Consider the following 24,775-nt stretch of genomic DNA (forward strand, 5'->3'; position numbering starts at 1 on the left):
AGTCTCCAGGATCGTGCCCTGGGCCAAAGGCAGGCACCAAACCGTTGTGCCACCCAGGGATCCCACTTAGCTGAACTCTTAAAGATGAAAATTGTTCACTTAAAAACTTGATTTCATGATTTAAAATGTGGGCAAAAATACTCTAGAAAATGAGAAAATAGGTTTAAGTGAACATATGTCTTTTGCTGCACAATCTGAATCCCTCAAGCACCACTGATCACCTTTTCTGTGCTAAGCATTATATGAGAGGTTGGCACCATTCTACATATTATGACTCGTTCCTTGACCTGAAACAAGTCATAGTAAGTCAGATGTGAACTGGGGGATGAGTCTTAATTTTTAAATTTTCATATGATTCATCAATTTCAAGACAATAAGGTGAAGTACAATATAAAACAAACTCTACAGATTATATTAAGACCTTATAGAAAATATATGTATTTTTCATATAGGAGATTTGTGGAAATTAACTTTACATCCACCTTTAAGAGAGATGATGAATAGTGACAGGAAAAAACCAGATGATAGCAACTTCAGGTATACAACATCCACTACACATTTAAAGCACTGTCCCCAACGACCTTAAAAAGCCTTTGATTTGTGTGTACTTTTAACCAGTTCAATAGATTTCTTCAACGTTTATTATATTCTGACATCCAGAGATATTGATCCAAACATGTTTTATCACTAGAAGCAGCTGATGTATTTAAGCATCTAAAGATTTTGTTTTTACTGCATTTTATCCATGAGTTTTCTCCCCAAGACCTGTGACTGTAAGTGCTATGTAAGGCAGCAATTTCCTGACATTCATTTAAAGCATGGAGTTAGGAATATTAGATTCTGATTTAATTGACTCTTATTTCACAGTCATAAACTCTTATGGACTCCTACAATTCTGGTACTGAAGCTGACCTAAGATGAAAATCATGTTAGAGAAAATATTTGAGGTAATGTGTATTTTCACCAAACTTTTATTTGAATAAATGGTCAAATTAATTGTTTCATTAATGAACTCATAGATTTGTTTGGTTAAATGTGCAGTAAATTTACACATAGTCATCAGTTTAAGTCTCATGACCCTTTTTACACTTAACTTTATCTTCCGAATAGAGTCCTATGGTTTAAAATGCAAGCTGGAAGCTGGGAGTAACAAAGAATATGAGGAAAGAATGCCAAGAATGGCCTTCTGAAATTTTGGGTTAACCAACACTTTAACACAGCTTTACTTATAACATGGATGATTTAACTGGATCATTTGAGAAATTGCTAGTGACTATTGGTCATGTAGGCAGAACATGTTAAATATTAGAATGAAAACAAAGAAATCAAATCAGAAATTCAACATAAAGTTTTTTTTAATTAACCTATTACTTTATTCATGTCAGTTTTCCAAATAGATGATGGGGATATTGATGCGCTGGGTGATATGTTGTATATTATTAGCAATGTAACTTGGCCGAGTTGCAATCTGAAGGGAGAGATGGTGGTAACAAAGAGGAAAAGAGTTGGGTTGGGTGAGAAGGTGACAAATTTGTGAACTTGTGCATGTGTCTCTCTTTAATAATGCATCTAGGCAATACTCTTGACTGATTAGGAAGAAAAAAAAAATCACATCAGAAGTTTTTAGTTTAAAATAATTGATCAATAGGAGATTCCCTGATGCGGAAAGACTAAACCCAAAATCTTTTGTCTCCTTTTAATTCTTTCAGCTTTGTAATCAAGTAACCAAAATACAGACAACAGGATGGGACAGTTTATTACACTGAGTAAGAATACATGGATTAAAGTAACCACTTACTAATCTTTTTGTATTACCCTCAGCAGCTACTGACAGTAGTAAGACAATCTTCATTAGTCTATGATACAGCAGAAAACTACTTTGAAAACATTTGATTTCAACTGTTTGAACTTTGTATATAACATTGAGTTTCTAGTATGTCAGACATGACTTTGAGTACTTTCTCATAAACAAGGTAGGTCTAGTCTGGGTCTTTGTTCTCAGAAGCCAATTAATGAACCTTCAATAAGAGAATTCTTGCAACTATAAGGACATGAAATCCAAAGCAAAGTGCATTATTTGGAATAGGATTGGTCTAGCTGGGAAGCCTTCAGTGATCCATCCATTCGATAGTTATTAAGCTCCATCTATTTGCTGGTTACTTTGTGAATGCTTGACCCCAGTGGTGAATGAGAGCCCCTGCTTGTATGTAACTTATTTTCTAGTGAGGTATAAAACAAAATAGATAACATAATTATTTTAAAAAAGGCTAATTAATGCTACAAGGGAAAAACCAAGTAAACCAGGCAAAAAAAATACATAAAGTCACCTATTTTGGTACCAGGTAGATACTGCTCAAAGTCTGTGACCTAGTTTATAGAGAAAACACTGTATTTATATAATGAGTTTGAACTCTGACAAGGAATATGCAACTCAAGTTACTTTTGACACATAAGTTAAATCTACAAACAAATAGATGGTGAAACTTAATAGCTCTGTAAAGGATAGTGCAGAGGTCAAAACTCTTCTTTAATGAACCATTAACACTTTAAGATCCACATTAAATTGATGCTGATATTAGAACATAGCAAGAGGAATAAGAATTTAATGCTTAGGTTGACATTCTAGTTCTGCTACAGATCCCACTATTTTATGAACCTCTGATCTGTATGTAATTAGTATTATAGGTTCAAGTGATAGCAGACAGAGCCTTGGGACAGAAAAAAGTAAGATATGGTCAAACTCTGAGCAATGGTATGGAAATAGATACGGCGTTGTATTTTCTCTCACACCTCTATCTTCTTTCACTTACTTCTTCTCTATTTGTAATAGAGAGACAAGGCATATTTTATTCAAAACATTTATTTGCTTATATAATCACTTATTTCTTGAGCACGTATTTATTGAGCATATATTATAGTTTTTCCTAAACCTACCTCGGTATACACTAAGCTGTTTGACACTTGATCAGTCCAAAGAATTATAACATGGTAAAACTGTCCTTGTGTATCATTTATGACAAGCCTATTCTGTTGCTATGGATTCCTACAGGGTGGACGTGTATGGTATACGGCTTCAGGTTGCTTAGTGACACCTTTCTTAGGGTACGGCACAGTTATGATAAGTAGTTCATTACTTTATTATATTTCATAGACCCTAGCTAAGACCACTTGCATATTTAAGAAGAATGCCCATCACAAATGCTATCTAGGGATTGTAAACATTCAGCATAAGATCATTTTTATTCATTATATATGCAATGTTGAGCTTTTCAAAAATGAAAAACAGGATTTGTATAAATAAGATATAATATAGAAACATAAGAAAGAAGTCTCCTGTAATAGTTACCTTTGGTTAGGCCTTTACCTAAAGACCTTCCCTGGGTTTTATTTTTTAAAAACTAAGGAGAATGTAGATTTGAAGAAGGAAGAAGAGAGCTGAACAAATAATTTTAAGTTCAAAAATCAGATATAAGGGGAAATATTACCAAATTAGAATCACTTATCCTAAAGATGAAAAAGCTGATGTGATTCAATAGTGATAATGTACATAAAACACAAGATAAGCGATATTGGACAAATGTGTTCTATATCCCAGAGTGAGTGGGATAGAGAGGAATGAAGAAGAAAGAAACAAATGAAAAAGGAATGGATTTTGTTTGGTTAGATGTTTTTAAAAGGTTTTTCCTCCCAAATGGTCCTTAAACACAAACAAATCTAAGGAACTTGTAGAATGTTCTTCTCCAAAACCTTAACTGGTATTGTAGAGGGAGCTACTTCTATCCTGCAGTTCATTCCAATGTATTTCTACTTGAGACCCAGAGCTCTAACTTAATGGTTTTAAAATAACAATTGCTATAACTGTGTTGAAGTTGAACTATGTGCCAGTCATTAGTCTAAAGCTTTAAATTCTAACATAACAACACTATGAATTAGTTTACTAAACCTGTTTACTGGTGGATTAACTCAGACATGAGGGTTCAAATACCTTGCCCAACACCAAAGGCTCAAAGTACAAACTGAAAGCCACTGAATCCTATCCCTTTGCCATGATTTCTGTAGAACGTGGGGCTTGCCTGAGTACCTTTGCTCGGAAGCTACATCAGGAAGGCAGGAATTATATACACACTTCATCATGTCACATATACAGATCATTAGAATGCAGCAATCCAGTTATTTTTGAAATTAGAATCTCCAGAAATAAAGTTGCACTGACTAGCCAAAGTTTAAGTCACTATTCAAAATCTAGCAATAACTTTATCAAAAGGATAGCTTTTATTTAAGATGAGTAGGCAGTAAAATATGTATGCTGATAAAGTTACTTGCAAATGTTAAAACACTAGGTACAGAGAATTTCAATTACTTTGGCCCAATAGGGGCTAACAACAGTTGAATCATTAAGAAAGGGTTTATGTACCTGCAAGTAATAAAATACTGTTTTCTCTCTGAGATTGAGGTCTCTAAGGCAAATTTCAACTTAGTCATACAAAATAAATGAGGTAAATAAGATAGAACTTACTAAGGGTTTTGTCTATAGTTCCAAATACTTGAGAACCTGAAATATCTAAAAAGATACATTTGAAATTAATGGTGCATAAAGATGAAACTTTTAAATGTCAGCCTTGCAACCAAGGTGAGTGGGATGAAATAATGGAAGTTTATTCAACTTTAGGAATGTACTACCTTAAAATGGTTTTGTTCTTGCTAAATAATCTTTTACCTTTGTGGAAAATATTAAGTCAATAGTTCATTTGTAAAAAAAACTTTGTGTATGAATAAGTAAAGTGGAGGTCTGAGGCAACTATTAAGAACTTAGCAAATAGTCACCATATCACGTCATTGCCCATTAGTGCTGTCTAAAGAAAAATCTTGAATCCTTAACCCTCCACAAATGCTGATACACTTTGATAGACACTTTTCTTTCCATATCTCCATAATACTTTCACATAACACTGTGCAACTGAAGTTCAAGCTCAAGTTAAGGCTGCCACATTTCTCTTGCAAAAGAGACTCCATCACCTGAGCCACTCCCCGGGGCTGCCACCTAACTGTGGAAGGAGCCTTGGTGTCCATCGACAGGTGATGGATAAAGAAGATGTGGTCTATGTATATAATGGAATATTACTCAGGCATCAGAAACAACAAATACCCACCATTTGCTTCGACATGGATGGAACTGGAGGGTATTATGCTGAGTGAAATCAGTCAATCGGAGAAGGGCAATCATTATATGGTCTCATTCATTTGGGGAATATAAAAAATAGTGAAAGGCAATCAAGGGGAAAGGAGTGAAAATATCAGTGAGGGTGACAAAACATGAGAGACCCCTAACTCTGGGAAATGAACAAGGGGTAGTGGAAAGAGAGGTGGGCGGGATATTAGGGTGATTGGGTGACGGGCACTGAGGGGGGCACTTGGCAGGATGAGCACTGGGTGTTATGCTAAATGTTGGCAAATTGAACGCCAATAAAATTAAAAAAAAAAAAAAGACTCTATCCACTGCTAACTGCAGGTTGTCATTGGCAGGTGGAATTCCACAAAGTTCTTGAATAATTATTCCATTAAATTCTTACTCATTCTATTATATCACTTTTTGACTTATGGTGCCTGATCCGGGTTATCCAATTGGAGATGGCATCACTAGCATGTTACCAGAAGTTCTTTGTCCTCTATGATGTCTATGTTCATGTTTACATTGGAGTGTTTTTGTATATGTCATAGAATTCAGGCTTTGATGTACATTTTTGAACTGGGAAAATTGTTAGAATAAAGAGTGTTTCATGTGACAAGAAGCAGACTGTATGTATCTATTATTGCTATATCAGTATCCTTGCTCTCTTTCTTTCCCCTTTCCTCCCTTCTCCCCCCTCCCACAACCTTTTATGATAAGAATTATGGAAATCTTTCCATACTCTTCTCCCGATGCTATCACAGTTCTAGGTGTCTAACAAATACACTGCCTTTAGGAGAGCCATAGCCCTCCAGTCTACATTTTTTCCATGCCCCAATCCTCTCCCCAAAATTCACCAGAATGTACTATTACCACTAGCACAGTCTTACACATGCAGGTACACGTGTACAACCACACCTCACCTTCCTATTGGAGATATGGCTCTTTGCTCCGAAATGATCTCCCACACATCTCCTTCAATACAACATTTCACTTCCTTACAACCTTTCTCAGGTCAGCAATCCAGTGAAATAATTCTTAGGTGCTAAAGAGTTGTTTTTTTAAAAGGAATACTCGCATTTTAAAAGCAGCTTTTGTATAGCTCTATTAAGTTTTAAGGAGTGAATCTTTACTAGTAGAATCTCAGGCAAAAGGACACATTTTTATAGCAGGTATTTGGGAGAAGAGAGATTCTCCTATCCTAGAATATCTTCCAATGCCACTTGTTAAAATAATCCTATTATAGCCTAGCCTATGGAAGATAATACAACGAGATGGAAAAAAAGCCACTGGACCCCTGGAATTCAGGAGGAATGGGATCTAAACTCAATTTTGCTACTAAGTGGTATGCTAGAAACCTGAAACTAAACTATCCTGACTTCAACATCTCATGCGTGATTGAGTTGTAGGGCATTAAATATGATTCTATAATGTTATGTTCTTAGAATGGAGTTCAACTGGTATTTGTAATGCAAAACAAGGGAATAGATGAGAAGATACACATTAGGAGGGGAATAATTTTAATAAGAGAAATGAGGATTCAGCTACTTTTACAAATGGAAGACAAATCAAAACATATGTGCCTTCACAGAATCCATAAATTTCAAATGCATGTTTGTCGTCAATTGAGTTCTAAAGAAAAAAAGCTAAATAAGGCTGTTAGTCTATTAATAGGAGCTTTAAGAATGAAATTCAGAGTAATCCAATCTTTTCTCAATCTCATTTGATATTGCACACAAGTGAATGTAATTCCTAAACAGATGGACCTTAAAGAAACTGCCAATTAATCTTAAAGGGACAATAGCTCTGCAGCTCACAAAAATAAGTCCTATTTAATAACATTTAGTTCTGATCATATTCAGACCACACGTATTATGTTTTACAATATTCCTATGCTGTGTCCTTAGTCAAAACACTGAAGTAAGGGAATGCTTAAATACCCGAGAGAATTCAAGTTAATCCACATAAGGCCACTGTGAGCATACAAAGCATCCTCCCGTCCTCCAACACCTAAACACAGTCTTGCAACCTTTAAAATAAAGGAGTAGGTGTTGGAATCTAAGAAAAATTTCTCATGTCAAAAATAGGACTTCAGATAAGAAATAACTTGGTGCAGCTAACCACATTGCAAAAAAAAAAAAAAAGTAGAGTTTTTAATTTATTCCTATAGGAAAGACTTAAAGGGGAAAATACAACGAGAAGTGATTGTTTATTTGCTACCTTCAGAGTTTTCTCAGACTGGAGAAAATTTTGACAACAAAATCTTTCATAAGAGGGTAAGGAACAAGTTCTAATTGTTTGGACTGAAAAACAGTCCTCTGACTTACTATGTTAAATCCAACTCCCTCCAACTCAAGACTGATTATCCACTGTTTCCATCCACTATTTGGGATTAGGGAGAGGATGAAAGCACAAGAAAGCAAGCAAGTAACAGGTGTTATTCTATAGTTCAAGCATCTACAATACTTTCAACAATTTATAGCGTCAATTATAAATTCTGGAACTACTCCAAGCCTAAAGATCTCCAACATCACTTTATTCATCCAATTTATTTGGACTCTCCACCCAGGCCAGTTTCTTCATGCCCCTCCACTCTAGTGGCATATTTACTTGAAGTCAAAATTCTTAGTTCTCTGTTTAAGATTCTTTTCCTTCTGTTTCCACTTTCTTAGTTGATTCAAATTCTAGTCAAACTTTGAGGCCAACTCTAGCTCTAATCTTTCCTAAATGTTTGTCAACTCTTCTAGGTTATCCTGACTTACTTCTCTTGTATTTCTGAAAAAGGCCTTGGAAACTGATATTTTTTTTTATCATTTTCTAAACTGCTTTGTGTATTTTATCTTCCCAGTGAAATAACTTAACTGTTCTCAAGTATTTTTTTAAAAATATTTTATTTATTCATGAGATACACAGAGAGAGGGGGAGAGAGAGAGGCAGAGACACAGGCAGAGGGAGAAGCAGGCTCCATGCAAGGAGCCTGACATGGGACTAGATCCTGGGTCTCCAGAATCACACCCTGGGCTGAAGGCAGGTGCTAAACTGCTGAGCTACCCAGGGATTCCCAAGTATCTTTTAAAAAATATTTTATTTATTTGAGAGAAAGAGTGTGTGAGTTGGGAGGAGGGGGGAAGGGGTAAGGGGGATGTAGAGAATCTCAAACACACTCCACACTGAGCACAGAACCCAACTCAGGGTTCATTCCCACAATCCACAGATCATGACCTGAGCTGAAACCAAGAGTGAGAAGCTTAACCAACTGAGCCATCCAGGTGCCCCAATAAATATGTATTTAAATGGTTTAATGTAAATGGTTGAATTATTTAAAAGTGAGGTATATTGAAATACTATGCTCAAAAAAAAAAAAAAATCACTCTCCAGCCAATAATCTTATACTTTGGGTCAGGATCAGGGGTGTGTTTTTCAGCAAGCTTTTTCCAGTCAAGCTATAGAAGCTTGTTTTCATGAGGTAAACTCTGTAGAAAGTCCTGGGAATTATTCTCAAAAAACGAGAGCAGTCTTCAAATTTTCACAGTCTTACTCCCAGCTATTGTTTAAAGTTATTGCAAATTTCTTGATTTTATCTAAAATCTACATTTCCGTTTCTTAGATTTAGAAACCTTAAGAAAATAATTTTTAATGTAACATAATGTGGAAAGCAGCTTTGATTTTTTTTATTGTGCTCCTGTATATACTTGGTGAATACATGACTTTAGAAGATACTCCAAAGAGCAACATGATTATTACCAGCCTGGAACTTCTACAGACCAAACAAAGAGTCTGCAGCTGAATATCTTTCTTTAAAAGAAAGGCTAATTGAAGAGTTCCAATGAGTCATTACTTCAGATCTAGCCTAGATTCATACAATGAGAACACATTGACAAAAATACTTCTGACCTGTTGGCAAGACTCCCTTTACATTTTAAATTCTCTTCAGGTAAACACAAGCTGACTAACAGAAGCTTCAAGACCAGCACTTCTCTTTCCCTTCTTTTTCTTTCAACTCAGGCACTGTATCTTGCTGTATCTGCCTTTCCGTGTACCACATGGGCACTCCAGGGTGAAGGACAGCTGGCTCAAACTATTTTCTCCTCTTTCTTTCACTTCTAACATTCTCCACTTAAGCCAGGAAGACAGAATAGAGAAGCATAAATCAATTTGGGTTTTATAACCAGAGTCCTCTTAACATTTTACCAACAGAAACACTATAGTCCCTGTAGACTTTGTGGCTTCTTAACAATACAGAGATGCCATTGTGCTTGAAGCACCTTGCAGAATGTCTGGCCTTGGCAGAGTGTGCAGGTCCTTAACAAACAGTAGCTATACTTATTTCCAATTCTTCTGGATCTCCTTGAGTGATTGTAACAATGCCTACTACACAATAGACACTTGGTACATGCTGGTAAAATTAATATTATGGCTAGTATCCTAGAAGAAATTTTTCTTCAAGGTGTCAAGTAAGAGAAAATAGATTTACCTAACTTTTCGTAGAGCTTTGAGATGGCTGCTAAAACCAGATCATGCAGGTCTGTAAACCCTAGTTTGTTTGGGCTGCAATACTTGTTCATACTTATATAGTGGATATGATGTAATAAGTTTGTCTAAAATATATTAGAGCAACAAGCACACTATCAGTTAGGGATCTAGTCAACACTCTCATAGTTATTCAATTCACATCAGGGTTGTTCAGTGCAGAGGTCTTTGGCAGTACATTATCCAAGGGCCAAGAATCACTGAGAACATCAAGACAAAATTTGGAATGCTCTGCTAGTTCTGCTGGCTTATACTCTGTTAACTGCACATTTTTTATCATAAAAAAATCTAGTATTTGTTATTAAAAGGAAATAAAGCAACATGGCTGCTTAATTTTAAAGGGGTAATAGATTAAATGGCAAAGTTTAAATAAAAATGGATCTAAGTTTCCTTGGATCAGGCTTTACCATTCTACTTCCTAAAATAACAGTGATATTGAAGCACTTCAGGTATGTTACAGCTTGTTGGGATGAGATGTTCAAATACACAGGCTCCACTATCCTGCAGTAAGTTATAACCAGGAGACACCTGATGGGTGTGGTAATTGAAGGCCATCAGAGCGTGCTGGGATTCTCCCAAATGCTATCGTCTTTTTCATTTTCTCTTTGTATCAAATGTGTTTCACTCCTTGCCCTGTTCCACAAAAAGAAAACTGCCACAATCCCGTTAAAAAGCTGTTATTCTGTCAAAGGCCTTCAGAAAAGTCTGGGTTAAAATGAAGATGATCATTTTATATCTTTCTTCCTACTTTCCATTTGTACCCATAACAATGACACATTACCTCAACCCCAGGCTGATTCAGGCTTAGCACCCAAGGTTTGACTTGCTTTCAAAATTGCAGTAAACATCATAATGAGGCTACTGGGGTGGGAAGAAAAGAATTAAAGTGTCTAACTTGAGTCTTAAACTCTGAAAAGCTGATACATAAACCAGCTTTCGAATTTACAAGTTTTATTTCAAGATTCTTGTGTGGTTCTCTCCATAACCCTTAAGTACCTCATCCAAAAGAGAATCACAGAAGCAAGGCATGCAGGCTATAGCTGCCACTCATGATAACCCAGCTTGCTCTTCCAGCAATATACCTAGTGAATTTCTAATAGCTAACTTCTCTAAATTGGGGATGGACCACCATGTGACCTTGAGAAAACATGTACTTGTATTCTGAACATTATAATAGTGCCTCATGCTTTAAGACAATATTGGGTCATCTAAAATTGGAGTAGAGAATCTTATAAACACAGGATTTTCCCTTTAGTATTCTGAAGAAACAAGTTATTCATTTACAAGACATTGAATCAATATGAAACACTTTTCTAAGACTAATTCAAAATCAAAGTCAGGCATTTAGTTCTAGTTTGCAAAGATAAATATCACTTTTATCAGTCAAAAGTCATTGATAATGTAGCCAATCTTTTCACTGAGTGGATTCAAATTTTTTTATTTCCTATTTGCTAGGAAATGCACTACTCATTATCTCAGCTTTAAGAGGAAAGTAACATATCTTTCACTCTTATTTTCAAGACATAGGTCACAGGAGGATTAGATTAAATTTGAAGCTGTAAGTTTTGTCAAACTTTATTTTCAAATTCTCACCAAGCAGAACATCTAAAATTAAATTCTAAGTGGCATTTATGAAGAAGGAGTAAATTGTCTCTCTTCCTTGGCATAATTAAAGTACATGAATGGTTTTTTATAGTACTTTTCCAAAGCACTAAATGAACATGTCCACTCTTTGGATCTTCCCTTTAGTTAAATATATGACTGTTATTAAAAACAGATTCTAATCCTTATACCTTTATTACTTATATGTCCACATGAGACGATTGATAGATGGGTCCATATACTCCCTTCATAAAATCCTTCCTGAGAACATTTTTATTGAATTCCCAAATGTTCAAACACTAGAAAAGATTATTAAAGCAAAGATTTATTAATATAACAGAATTTTCTGTATCCTGGAAAAGCGGTTTGATCCAATTTATTCCAAATTAATATCAACGTGTGAAGATGTTAAGTGAAAGTACTTGGGAGAAGTACGCAAGATTAGATTAATTCTTAATCTGTAGTTCAAGCAAAATGCTACTTTATACTCATTTTTTTGATTTTCCATTTTATGCCTTTTCAATTTAGTCTTTTTTCCGTAGTAAATATAATATCTAAATAATTGCTTATTATTAGAAGGTCATTTTTAAAATGTGACCACATTCAGATCAGTGGAATTTCACTTTATAACTTTTTGGTAATGTGAGACATTCACTTAGAAGGCAGTGTTAGAGCACATGTAAGAGGGAGCTTAGTTACTAAAATATGTTGAAGACCTCTTTATAAGCCTGTTTCCCTTTGAAAACAATTCCCTATGATATACCTTGCAACACAGCTACATAGCTAGCTGCTTTTTAATAGACCATCTTCCTGAGCCCTGTGACCAAGAATTTCTGACTTAAACACTGAAGAGAGAGCAAATTTGATTTTCCTTCCAGTGGGAGATGAGAAAACCATCTAGTATGGATAAATATCAGATTGCTCAGTGTGCTTGTGTGAGGCAAAGGAATCCTCAAAAGGCACTTTAATGAAGTCCAGGTCTAAGGGAGATATGGGCTGGTGACCTCTAATAAAATGACTAATGTTCTGTTTTCATAGAAGATTGAAATCTTTGTATGTATGTATTGACTCTCCAAAGACAGAGCTAATAAGTGCTTATTTCCCCCAGGGTTATTTTTCAATAACTAAAAGTATCTTACTTCTGATGTCTAAATTAGTATGGCTTTTTATTGCTATTAAAATGTTTTACGATAAAGCCAGAAAAGAAAAGTCTTCCGAAATCTCTTCTCCAAAGTCATAATCACCTGTTCCCTGCACATTACACATAGTAGAACCAAGTGTATGATATCAGGATCAACTTCAACTATTGGTGTACCAATGTCTACACCCATTTGGGCTGCTCTAACAAAGTTACCATAGACTAGGTGACTTATTAATGACAAACATTTCTCATGATTGTAGGAGGTTCAAGATCAAGGCACTAGCAGATTTGGTGTTTGGTAGGGATCGACTTCTTGGTTCTTAGAAGTCTGTATCCTCAGATGTCAGTAGAGGCAAATGGGCTCTTGGGTCGTTTTTGTAAGGGCACTCATCACATTAATGAGGGCTTTGCCCTTATGACCTAAACGCCTTCCAGACACCCTATTTATTAACACTGTCACCCTTGGGTATTTGGATTTAATATGAATGGAGGGAGTACATTAACATTCAGGCAAGAGCATGGTCTAATTTTAGGACCTAGGAATTTGTCCTTTCCGTTATCCATATCTTCCTGCTCTTTAATATTAAGATGGATTTTGGGCTAAATATAGGATTCTTTAATTTTGTGAATAAAGATATGTAAAGCAAATACCCCTGAAAGAGCAAACATTTGACCTATAATCATACTAAGGTGAAAATGGCTGAAAGCACATTCCTTCTAGAAGATAAGTTTTTGCGATGCACAGAGCTTGAGCATACTAAACACCTAAAATCAAGCTTGTGATCCTATAAATAGGAAGGAGGAAACCTAGAAAAAAGTGAACAGCTAAAAGGCACAATCAAGTTTAGGAACACCATCTTAACAAATGTTCTATTCCATGCCTTTGGCCTTTTCAGAACTGGCGTAACACTATGTTCTAAGATGCACATAAGGAGTATGGACTATCTCCTTTAGTAAATACCTCTGAAAAATTCTTTTGAATTAGGTACCACTTAAGACACAGAAGTAAAAGGGTACTTTCTGTCCTGCCCTTGGATCTTGAGGATTTTAAAATCTTTTTAGAAAAGAATCACCCTAAGTAACTCTAGAAGATGACATCAAGTCACTCTGCTCTATACAGGGAATGGTGTTACTAGCTTTCTACCTCCATTAATTCCTAACTGTCTCTGAAACAGTGATCAAACAGTGGCCCCACAATGCTAACCATATAAAATGTATTTGAAAATAAAATAAAATGTATTTGACAGGAATAATTGTTGGTGAATGTGAATGCACTGAAAATAAGTTGCAGGCTGGAAAAATGTATGACTGCTGATGACTTTGTATCAGTATCATAAAATCTCCACTACTTCAAAAGACCATTAAAACAAGTGAACATGCAAGCAACAATAGTTTCATGGATTGAAAAAAAAAAAAACATACTCCTTATGATCATTAAAAATTTTCAGGTAAATATATGTCAGGAGCAGTGAGATACAGAAGTCTGTATTGCCTGATATATTATAAAAAGATCTACCCATTCTTTTAAAGATGTATCTCAGGTTGAAAAAAGTTTTCTAAAAATATGTAACTGTCCTTACTCAAATTGACTCTTATTGGTTTGTAATGGCCCAAATTTGCCATATCTAAAAGACTTTGGTACAATTTTTTGCTTCTTAAAAACTTTCAGCTTTAACATTTTAACATTGCTGTACTTCTTGAAAATTGCTATGCTACTGGACTCCAGCTTAGCCAATGATTACAACAGTCATAACCATCCAGTTATTACTTTGTTGTGGGCCCACATGCTCGCTGTACATTTTTAGTCATGTATGTTTTACAACTGCATTTGAGATAGATACTACTATGCCATTTAAAAGATGAGGGTATTCTAAGTTTAAGAGATAACATCATGTCAACTGGTAAGTGGTACAAACATGGTTTAATGTCAGTCTTCCTGATTCTAGAAGTCAGAGTCTTGATTACTTCTATCATCTCTTCTAAAAGCACTGTAATTTTAGATTTTTCACTCTTCCCTGAAGCTGCTATTCCATCTAACGATTTTTTCAACACTTTATTAGCGTTCCTATGATTACCTAATTTGCTTGACTTTCTCTACCTTGTATTTAGGCAGCCTATTACTTCAGTTCTATATTTCCAGTCCCTTCCTCAATATCCCTAACAGCTCTGTCATATGAAACACAATGGAAATATATTGGGCAACACTATACTGAGCTAGATCCAGAGCCAGGATTCTAGATCTTTATTCTGGATTCATTATTAAGTATCTGGACCTGTAAATATAACTTAAATTTCTGAATTTATGAGGAGATGATATTTAACTCAAAAACTTAAGGTATTTCTAATCGTAAAACCTCATTTTTTTGGATCAAATTTTACAACTTTTTACTTTTTTTTCAGGTTTTTATTTAAATTCTACTTAAGTTTATATATACCCTAATATTGGTTTCAAGAGTAGAATTTAGTGATTCATTACCTACATTTAACATCCAGTATTCATCCCAACAAGTGTCCTCCCTAATGCCCATCACCTATTCATAGCCAATCCCCCACCCACCTCTCTTCCAGAAACCCTTTGTTCTCCATAGTTGACATCTCTTATGGTTTACCTTCTTTTCCCCCTCCTTTCCCCTATGTTCATGCATTCTGTTTCTTATATTCCACACATGAGTGAAATCACATGGTAGTCTTTCTCTGATTTCACTTAGCATAATACACTCTAGCTCCATCCACATCATTGTAAATGGAAGATTTCTTTTTTTTTGATGACTGAATAATATTCCATTGTATATACACACCACCTCTTCCTTATACAGTCATCGGTCTATAGACATTTGGGCTTTTTCCATAATTTGACTATTGTTGATAATGCTGCTATAAACATTGGGGTAGATGTGTCCCTTTAAATTAGAATGTTTGTAGCATTTGGGCAAATACCCAGTAGTGCTGTTCCTGAGTCATAAAGTAGTTCTATTTTTAACTTTTTGAGAAACCTCCATATTGTTTTCCAGAGTGGCTGCACCAGTTTTCATTTCTACCAACAGTGTAAGAGGGTTCCCCTTTCTCTGCATCCTCACCAACTCTGTTGTTTCCTATGTTGTTAAAAGAAGATATAAAAGGGAAGTACATAGCAATACAGGCCTACCTCAAGAAGCAAGAAAAGTCTCAAATACACACCCAACATTATACCTTAAGGATCTAGAAAAGGAAGAGCAAATAAAGCCTCGACTCAGCAGAGAAAGGGAAATAATAAGAACAGAAATAATAGATATAGGGCAGCCCCAGTGGCCTAGCAGTTTAGCACTGCCTTCAGCCCAGAGCGTGATCCTGGAGACCCGGAATCAAGTCCCATGTCGGGTTCCCTGCATGGAGCCTGCTTCTCCCTCTGCCTGTGTCTCTGTCTCTCTCTGTGTGTCTCTAATAAAATAAAATCTTAAAAAAAAAAAGAAAAGAAAAGAAATAATAGATGTAGAAAAACAAAAAGCAGGGCAATGAAACTAGGAGTTAGCTCTTTGAAAGAATAAAATTAATAAATCCCCTACTCTGACTTATAAAAGAGAGAAAGGGCCCAAATAAAATTATTAATGAGAGAGGGGAGAATACAACCAAAACCACGGAAATAGAAACAATTGTAAGAGAATATTATGAAAAATTTATACCAACAAATTGGGCAATCTGAAAGACATGGATAAATTCCTAAAGATCTAGAAACTACCAAAACTGCAACAGGAAGAAATAGAAAACTTGAACAGACTCGTAACCAGCAAAGAAATTACATCAGTAATCAAAATGAGCACTGGGTGATATGCTGTATGTTGGCAAATTGAACTCCAAAAAAAATAATAATAATAATAATAATAATAATTCAAATAAATTTACCTTTTAAGCATTTTAATAATTTTTAAAACAAGCACATTTATAATTCAAGGAATTTATACTTATTATAAAATTAAGAAATAGAAAACATAAAAAATGTCCCAACAAACAAAAAATCCAGGGCTGGATGGCTTCCCAGGGGAATTCTATTTAAAGAAGAATTAATACCTATTCTCAAACTGTTCCAAAAAATAGAAATGGAAGTAAAACTTCCAAACCCATTTTATGAGGCCAAAAATACCTTTCCTCTAAATCATACTTTTTTTCCAGCTATTATTCCATTTCTCTCATGACAATTCCATTCGCTTCTATAGCATCATCTTGGACCTTGATCCATCGCCTTACCCTATAATTCCTATACAGGGTCATAAAGTTTAGTGTTTCTCTGTGTCCATGTGCTTATTTTGCCTCAGTGTCATAGCCCCATTTCTAATTTTATAACTGAACTGGGACATTTGGTAAACAAATTTAACACATGAATAACTGAACCCAATTCTGTGATACTGTAATATACTAGGAAATACTACTAGTTTTCCAGGATTGTGAATATAACAAAATGATCAAAATTTAACAAAACCATATTGAGAGAAATATGCTGTATGCCTGTATATTACAATAGCTGAAGATTAAATTTTGAGGTTTTAAGACAGAAATAGATATGGGTTTTTTTTCCTGTAAATCCACAGACTTATACACTGACAAAAAAAGTTATTTAAAAAAATGCTGATGTGGGTCCTCCTGGATCCAATTACATGAGAAGAGAGGTACCCTTATCAAGAAAAACAATTTTTGGAATCTATTGTTATATGAATCTCACTAGGAATTATAGAGTCTATGACTCCACATAGACTTTGAAACTAGGGATAGGATGAAATATTTCCAATACCCTGTGCGTACCCAGCCCTCCTGTTTCTGTGGTCCTACCAGGTATAATCGTAATACTTATTGTGAATAGCCTGGTATTCAGAGGCCAGGCAGCCCAGATACATGTGACTCAATATTTTTTAACAGACAACATCAAAACCTATTAGATGCTTTTGTTTCAAATGCAGCATTTCCACCAAAATTTTATTTTTTTCAACTTTTAAGGAAATAAGAATGGTCAGCTATTGTCATCACTTTGTACATTAGTTCACCAAAATTTAAATTTCTATATTATAATCATGTTGTATGAATAAGCTTTATATGTGATGACTACAGACTGCCAATTCAAGGAAAGTCTGGAGCCCAAATAAAGTCTTCTTATAAAGGCACATTTACTTAGGGTATTTCTGGCACTGTAAAGGATATCATTAGAGGCCCTTACCAAGGTTTTTCCACATTAGATTCAAAAATATTTGTCCTGATAAATTTTAACATTATCAACAGATTTGAGTCACCTGCATGATTGGAATCACTGTTCAGGAGGTGTTTGAAAAGATTGCCAAAAAGAAAAGAAGAGGAAGAAAAAGAAATAGAACAGCTATGGCTACATCTCCCAAGTGATAATTTCATTGGTGAAACATGTAAAACCACACACCATTTGAACCTATATTTGGATTTAAGTCAATTGAGATATTGGACCTAAAAAAATTCAAAACCATGTTTCCCAAAAGGTTTAACAGAAACTATAAATGAATGGAGCTGTTGCTTAAGCGATTACCACATAACTTTTTTTTAATAGTGAGTAAAAGATGAACAAGTCCATTTGTTCACAAAACTGAAGTTACTTGGTTCAAAGAATTAAAAACTCCCAACTATGTTTAGTGATCATTCCGATGAAGGAAAATTAGTACCTGAAATACTATTCCCATTACTTAGTAATCAAGCAACAAATTTCCTTGACATTAGTGAATTACAACTACACAGCATTAATTTCATGCTTGTCTACTCTCATAAGCTGTGAATAGAGTTAGGAAACAAAGAAGAGTTAGAATAGGGTCAGAAAGCACCTTGAAAAAATGATAAAATATGAATAATTGAAAGCATTTAATGCAATTAAGCAAGACTTTTCATCCCAACAGGGTTTGCAAACATCATGATTATGTCTGGAGTCTCATCTTTAGGAGAAGACTGTTAAAGTCTACAGCATACGCATAAGACATCTTTAAAGAAATTACTGAAAAATGGCTGTATGAGATGCTTTAATTTAACTTCAATTTGAAAGGCTTAGGAGTGTATTAAAGCCAATTTATTTCTGATCAAATTCCCCCACCAAAGCTTTTAAATTTTATTTTACATTAAATTGGTTAAAACTGAGGAACATGAAAAAGTAGAGCAAGATACAAACCCATAATTTATTTTGGGTTTCCTTTGCAATTTTTTTTTGGTTCTTTACTTCTCGGATTTTGCTTCATCCATAATGACCTCCCTAATTTTTCATTTACAATCATCGGTTTAGTCCATAATGTAGCACTGATGATCCAGGAAGGTTTTATGTTCTAATAAACTGCTCCCCGAGGTGCCAGCACTTACTTAACTGAAGTCACTCTAACTTTGTGTCTGTATGCCCTCGAGGATATTGCCATTTGTTTTGATATCCTATGTATGGCCAGGAGAACTAGAATAGCATGTATATGTGCATGGAAACTTTTAGTACTTATTATCCTGCTTTCGCTGTTGACTCATTTGTAAGTCATCTTCAAAATATATTCTTTATTCCCTACTAAAATGACCTTGTCCTCAACCCTTGATTGGATTCCAAGACATGCAATTGTCTTTACACTTCATGATCTTTATGGAAGCACTTGAGCCATAACCACCTGAAAATAGAACACCAAGAGGGTTTGTGTATGTGTGTGCACGCACACACACACACGCATGCATGCGCGTGAACTTTGCACTGTTGGTATTACATTTCTTCTTCATTTCCCCCCTCCCTGAATTCAAGGAAAAAGGGGAAGGGATTTGGACATTAGTGGAATCAATATGACCGATTCAGGTATGTCACGGATGTGTGTTTACCTGAGAGAAGGGTCCATTCTGTCCATTACATTACCTCAGAGATTGTACAGGCATATCTCAGAGATATTGTGGGCTTGGTTCTAGACTACCATGAAGTAAATAACAGAATAAAGTGAGTCAAATGAATTTTTTGGCTTCCCGGGCATATAAACACTTATGATAGATTATAGTCCATTATGTAAGCAAATCATTAGGTCTACAAAGTGTACATACCTTAATTTAAAAAATACTTTGGCTAATCACCTGGGCTTTCAGAAATTCATAATATTTTTCTGGTGGTGGAGGGTCTTGCTTCGATGTTGATAGCTGCTGACTGATCAGGATGGTATTTGCTGACAGCTGGATTGGCAGTGGCAATTTCTTAAAATGAAGTTTGCTGCATCAATTAACTCTTCCTTTCCCAAGGGATTTCTTTGTAGGATGCAGTCTGACAGTGTTTTACTCAAAGAATTTCTTTCAATCTTGGATTCCATCCTTTTTAACTCTGCTGCTTTATCACCTAAGTTTACGTTATATTCTAAATCCTTTGTCATCATTTCAACAGTCTTCTCAGCATCTTCACCAAGAATGGATTCCGTCTCAGAAAACCACTTTGTTCATCCATATGAAGTAAATCCTTGTTCGTTAAAGTTTTTTCATGATGTTATAGCAATTCAGTTACATCTTCAGGTTCTACTTCTAATTTTAGTTTTGCTTTTTCCAGCATATCTGCAGTTATTTCTTCCATTGAAGTCTTAAAACTCTCATCATCCATGAGGGGTTGGAACCAACCTCTTCCAAACTCCTGTTCATGTTGATATTTCTTCCCATGAATCACGAATGTTCTTAATGACACCTACAATGGTGAATCCTTTCCAGAAGGTTTTCAATTTACTTTGCTCAGATTCATCAGAGGAGTTCATGTTCCAGGGCATCAGTGACCTTATGAAATATACTTTTTAAATAACAAGACTTAACAGTTGAAATTACTCCTTGATCCACAGGCTGCAGCATAAATGTCATGTTTCCATGTCACGTTAACCTCCTTGTACATCTCCATCAGAGCTCTTGGGTGCATTGTCAATGAGCAGTAGTATTTTGCCAAGAATCCTTTCCTGAGCAATAGGTTTCAACAGTGGGCTTAAAGTAATTGGTAAACCAAGTTGCAAACAGATGTGCTATTATCCATGCTTTGCTGTTGCATTTGTGCAGCAAGAGTAGATTTAGCATAATTTTTAAGGGCCCTGGAATTTTCAGGACATTAAGTGAACATCAGCTTCAACCTACATCACCTACTACATTAGCCCCTAAATAGTCAGCCTAGCCATTGAAGCTTTTAAGCCAAGAATTGATTTCTCTCTAGTTATAAAAGTTCTAGAGGAAAAAGTTCTAGAGGACATCTTCCTTCATCTGATATAAGGCTATTTCATTTACACTGAAATCTATCATTTGGTGTAGCCACCTTCATTAATTATCTGGGATAATGTCCTGATTCACCTCATACTTCTATTACAGAGATGACATCTTTCCTCAAACCTCATGAACAAACTCTGATAGCTTCAAACTTATCTTTTGCAGCTTCCTCACCTCTCTCAGCCTTCCTAGAATTGAAGAGAGTTGAAGGCCTTGCTCTGGATTATGTTTTGGTTTAGGAGAATGTTGTGGCTGGTTTGATCTTCCATTCAGACCACTAAATTTTCCTCATGTCAGCAATAAAGTTGTTAGCATATCTGCCATAAGTTCTCTTTCTTATTCACATATTTTCTGGAGTAGCACTTTTTATCAACAGCTTTTCCTTTGCACTCACAACTTGGCTCTTTGGTTCAAGAAGCCTAGCTTTCAGCCCATCTTGTCTTTCAAAGTGCCTTCTTCATTAAGCTTATCATTTGTAGCTTTTGATTTAAAGTGAGACACATGGGACTTTTCCTTTCACTTGAACACTTAGATGCCACTGTAGGTTAATTGACCTATTTACAGTATTATTTTATCTCAGGGAGTAGGAAGGCCCAGGGAGAGGGAGAGGGATGGGGGAAGCTCCACTGGTGGGTAAAATGGTCAAACATACAATACTGTTAAGTTCACTATCTTCTATGGACATGGTTCATGGCACCCCAAAACAATAGTAACATCAAGTACCACTGATCACACATCACCATAATATAAAGTCTCAAATATTGTGAAGATTACTAAAATGCAACAAAGACAGGTAAGCAAGTGCTTTTGGAAAAATGGCACCATTAGACCTGCCGGATGCAAGTTTGCCACAAACCTTCGATTTGTAAAAACAAAACCAGTATCTGAGAAGTGCAATAAAATGAGGTATACCGATATATACATTAGATTTGGAAAAAGCCAATGTAAGCTCTGCTGTTTGTTTCTGCAGACCAGGCACAGAGGTTGGGAAGAGAGTCAAGATTGCAGAGCTCCCAGCCTGGTTCAAGACCATACGTTTGTCAATGCCTGGTATTGAACGGAGCTGTCTGAGGGTCAAAATTGTGTTCAGAAACAAAGTTGTATAATGATACTGAAAAATAAAAAGGAGGGTGCACCTGGTGGCTCGGTCAGTTGAGTGTCCAATTCTTGATTTCGGCTCAGGCCATGACCTCAGGGTCGTGGGATTGAGTCTTGCATTGGGCTCTCCGCTCAGCAAGGAGACTGCTTGAGATCTCTCACCCTTTGCCCCTCCCCTCCCACTCTCTCAAATGAGTAAATAAAGGGATCCCTGGGTGGCGCAGCGGTTTGGCGCCTGCCTTTGGCCCAGGGCGCGATCCTGGAGACCCGGGATCGAATCCCACATCAGGCTCCCGGTGCATGGAGCCTGCTTCTCCCTCCGCCTGTGTCTCTGCCTCTCTCTCTCTCTCTCTCTCTCTGTGACTATCATAAATAAATAAAAATTAAAAAAAAAAAGAAAAAAAAATGAGTAAATAAATGTTTGTTTAAAAAAAAAAAAACAGATAAAGACCTAGACTTGGTAAACTTTAATTTTGTTTATATTTTTCTATATAATACTGACAAATTTTCACCAATTTAATTATTTGTTGAAACAATCTAGTAACCCTATTAGTACCAAGAAAGTGACTCACATAGAAAGTTCCTATGCTTCTTTCAGTTGCTATTTATAGACAACAGAAGGGAACATAGAGCCAGATCAGGGTTGGTAAGTAGAAAGGGAAGCCTGAGAAAGCCTTTGGCCAGGAGCAGAGAAGGGTAATGAAATGGGAAGTCTGAGAATCAGATTTCTAGGGAGAAGCATGAGTGAGAGGGTAGGTGGTTCAGGGTTTTTGTTTTTGTTTTTCCTGGATAAGTAAATTTTATTTATTTTTTTAAATTTCATTTTATTGGAGTTCAATTTGCCAACATATAGCATAACACCCAGTGTTCATCCCATCAAGTGCCCCCCCTCAGTGCCCATCACCCAGTCACCCGAACCCCCCACCCACTTCCCTTTCCACCACCCCTTGTTCGTTTCCCAGAGTTAGGAGTCTCTCATGTTCTGTCTCCCTCTCTGGTTCAGGATTAATACTAAGATTGTTACTCACAGTTAGGTCTCCTGTGTTCCTTATGGGAAGGGGCATGAAAGGGCTGGCCAGGCTGAGATGACTGGGGATAAAGTTGAAAACTGAGCCCGTTTGGTCATACACAATGGTACATGTGCTTGCTAGCTTTGCCACAAAGAAGTTTTGTCAAAGAAATAATTATTCCCCCTACTATCTCTCAACGAGACACTGCCAAATGTCCATGTATTAAGTTTAACTGGGAAATGAGCTCAAATATAGTCTCTTTTGAGTCTCTAGGAACTCCCAGCTCTTGCTTTTTAGGTGTTTCAACTATCACCTTCCATGAAAAGTTGACTTGAAAATTCCAAGATCCGAGATGCAGAATTCTGTCAGCCTTAAACCCAGCCTCAAGCAAACAAAGTCCTCCAATGCTTTTGGTGGAACACAGGACAATTTGGAGCTTTAGCCTAGGCCTTCAAAATCTAAGATTAAGAAATGTACAGCTTCCCTGGGTTTATATACCTTACATATGCATGGTTTGGAGAAGGTCTCTTGAAAAAAAAAAAAAATGTTCTTAACCATATGCTTCATATGCTTTTAACAACAAAACATTCTAACATTTTAAGCTGGTTAAAAGGCACTATATGGTCCAATATAAACCCATATCCAACAGCATGCTAATTACCAAAGCCTTGACTATTAAGATTATGAAAATAAAAGCACTTGTAGTATGTGCCCCTAGAGTATAAGCTTCCTACTTAGAATTCCAACAAACCATTTCATACTTAGCTTGGGCTAACTATCATACACATCACACTATATATACTAATGTATTTTAAAATTCCCATTTTAGTATATGTGCTGCCAAAGTGAGTACTATAAAGATATATTTTAAAGAATCTTATAACAGTTAAGCTGAACAAAAATCCCCTAAAAATCACTATTAACCTTTCCTGCATGTATTAATCTAAGCTTTTTTTTAAAAAAAAACTCTTCTAAAAAAAAAAAAAAAAAAAAAAAAAAAAAAAAAAAAAAAAACTCTTCTATAGAAATGTGTCATTATTTGGCATATTCTATGTAAAGTAGTAGTTGCTTTTTATAGCACAAAATTTGATAATCTCAGATTCCAGGATTTTTATTAAGTTCCTATATGTATATATTTTTATTTTAAAACCAATAACTTCTCTTATTCACCCAAAATAAAGCTCTTTGATCATTTATAATGTGGAAACTTCTATACTTAGAGTAGTTTACTATAAATGCCCACACTCCATCTCCAGAGATTCACAATCAATTGATTTTGGGGTCTTCCAAGTTCCCCAGATAGATATATTCTGCTGATAAGGTTGAGAAACTCAGTGTTGTTCAGAAACTTGGTAAAGGGAATTTTATATTCTACGTTTAAAATTTTTAAGTAAAAATCTACTTGGTTTCTTGCTACATATCTAGATTATTAGGGCAGAGCCACAAAAATTCTTAGTAAATAGGTCTCAATTATCAACAAGAAATCTGTTTTCAACTATAGCCCCTCTTCTGTTACAGGAGGTTAAACATCCACAGTTTGAAAAACAATATTGTGTAATACCTGAGAACAAATATTTTGAGTCACAGTGTCTCAGTATAGATGCATTAAATTGAATATTGAATAAGAAAGTCCTAACTTCAGTAAGTGATCCCATAGGTAATAACAATCTTAAGAGTTTGGTGAGGGTACAGATCGAGTGGTCTTTAAGGGTAAAGCAAAATTCTATAGGATTAGGGCAAAAACACTCTCTTACTCGAGGTAGCAGAGCAAGCCACAAACCAAAGGAATATGTCAATAAGAATAGTAGACATCTGATGTTTTGTACAACTAGCCCTTGTTCATATCTAGTACCTCTCCAAATGTGGTCCTTGGGCCACCACCAGGCCAAGCACTGAAACTTGATAACATGCAAACTATTAGGCCTTATTCCAGACCCACTTAATCAGAAACTCTGGGGATGAGGCCTAGCAATGGGTTTTAACAAGCCCCCTGGTGATTATGATATACACACAAAT

The sequence above is a fragment of the Vulpes lagopus genome, chromosome 4, assembly GCF_018345385.1.
Source record: "Vulpes lagopus strain Blue_001 chromosome 4, ASM1834538v1, whole genome shotgun sequence".
NCBI lineage: Eukaryota > Metazoa > Chordata > Mammalia > Carnivora > Canidae > Vulpes > Vulpes lagopus.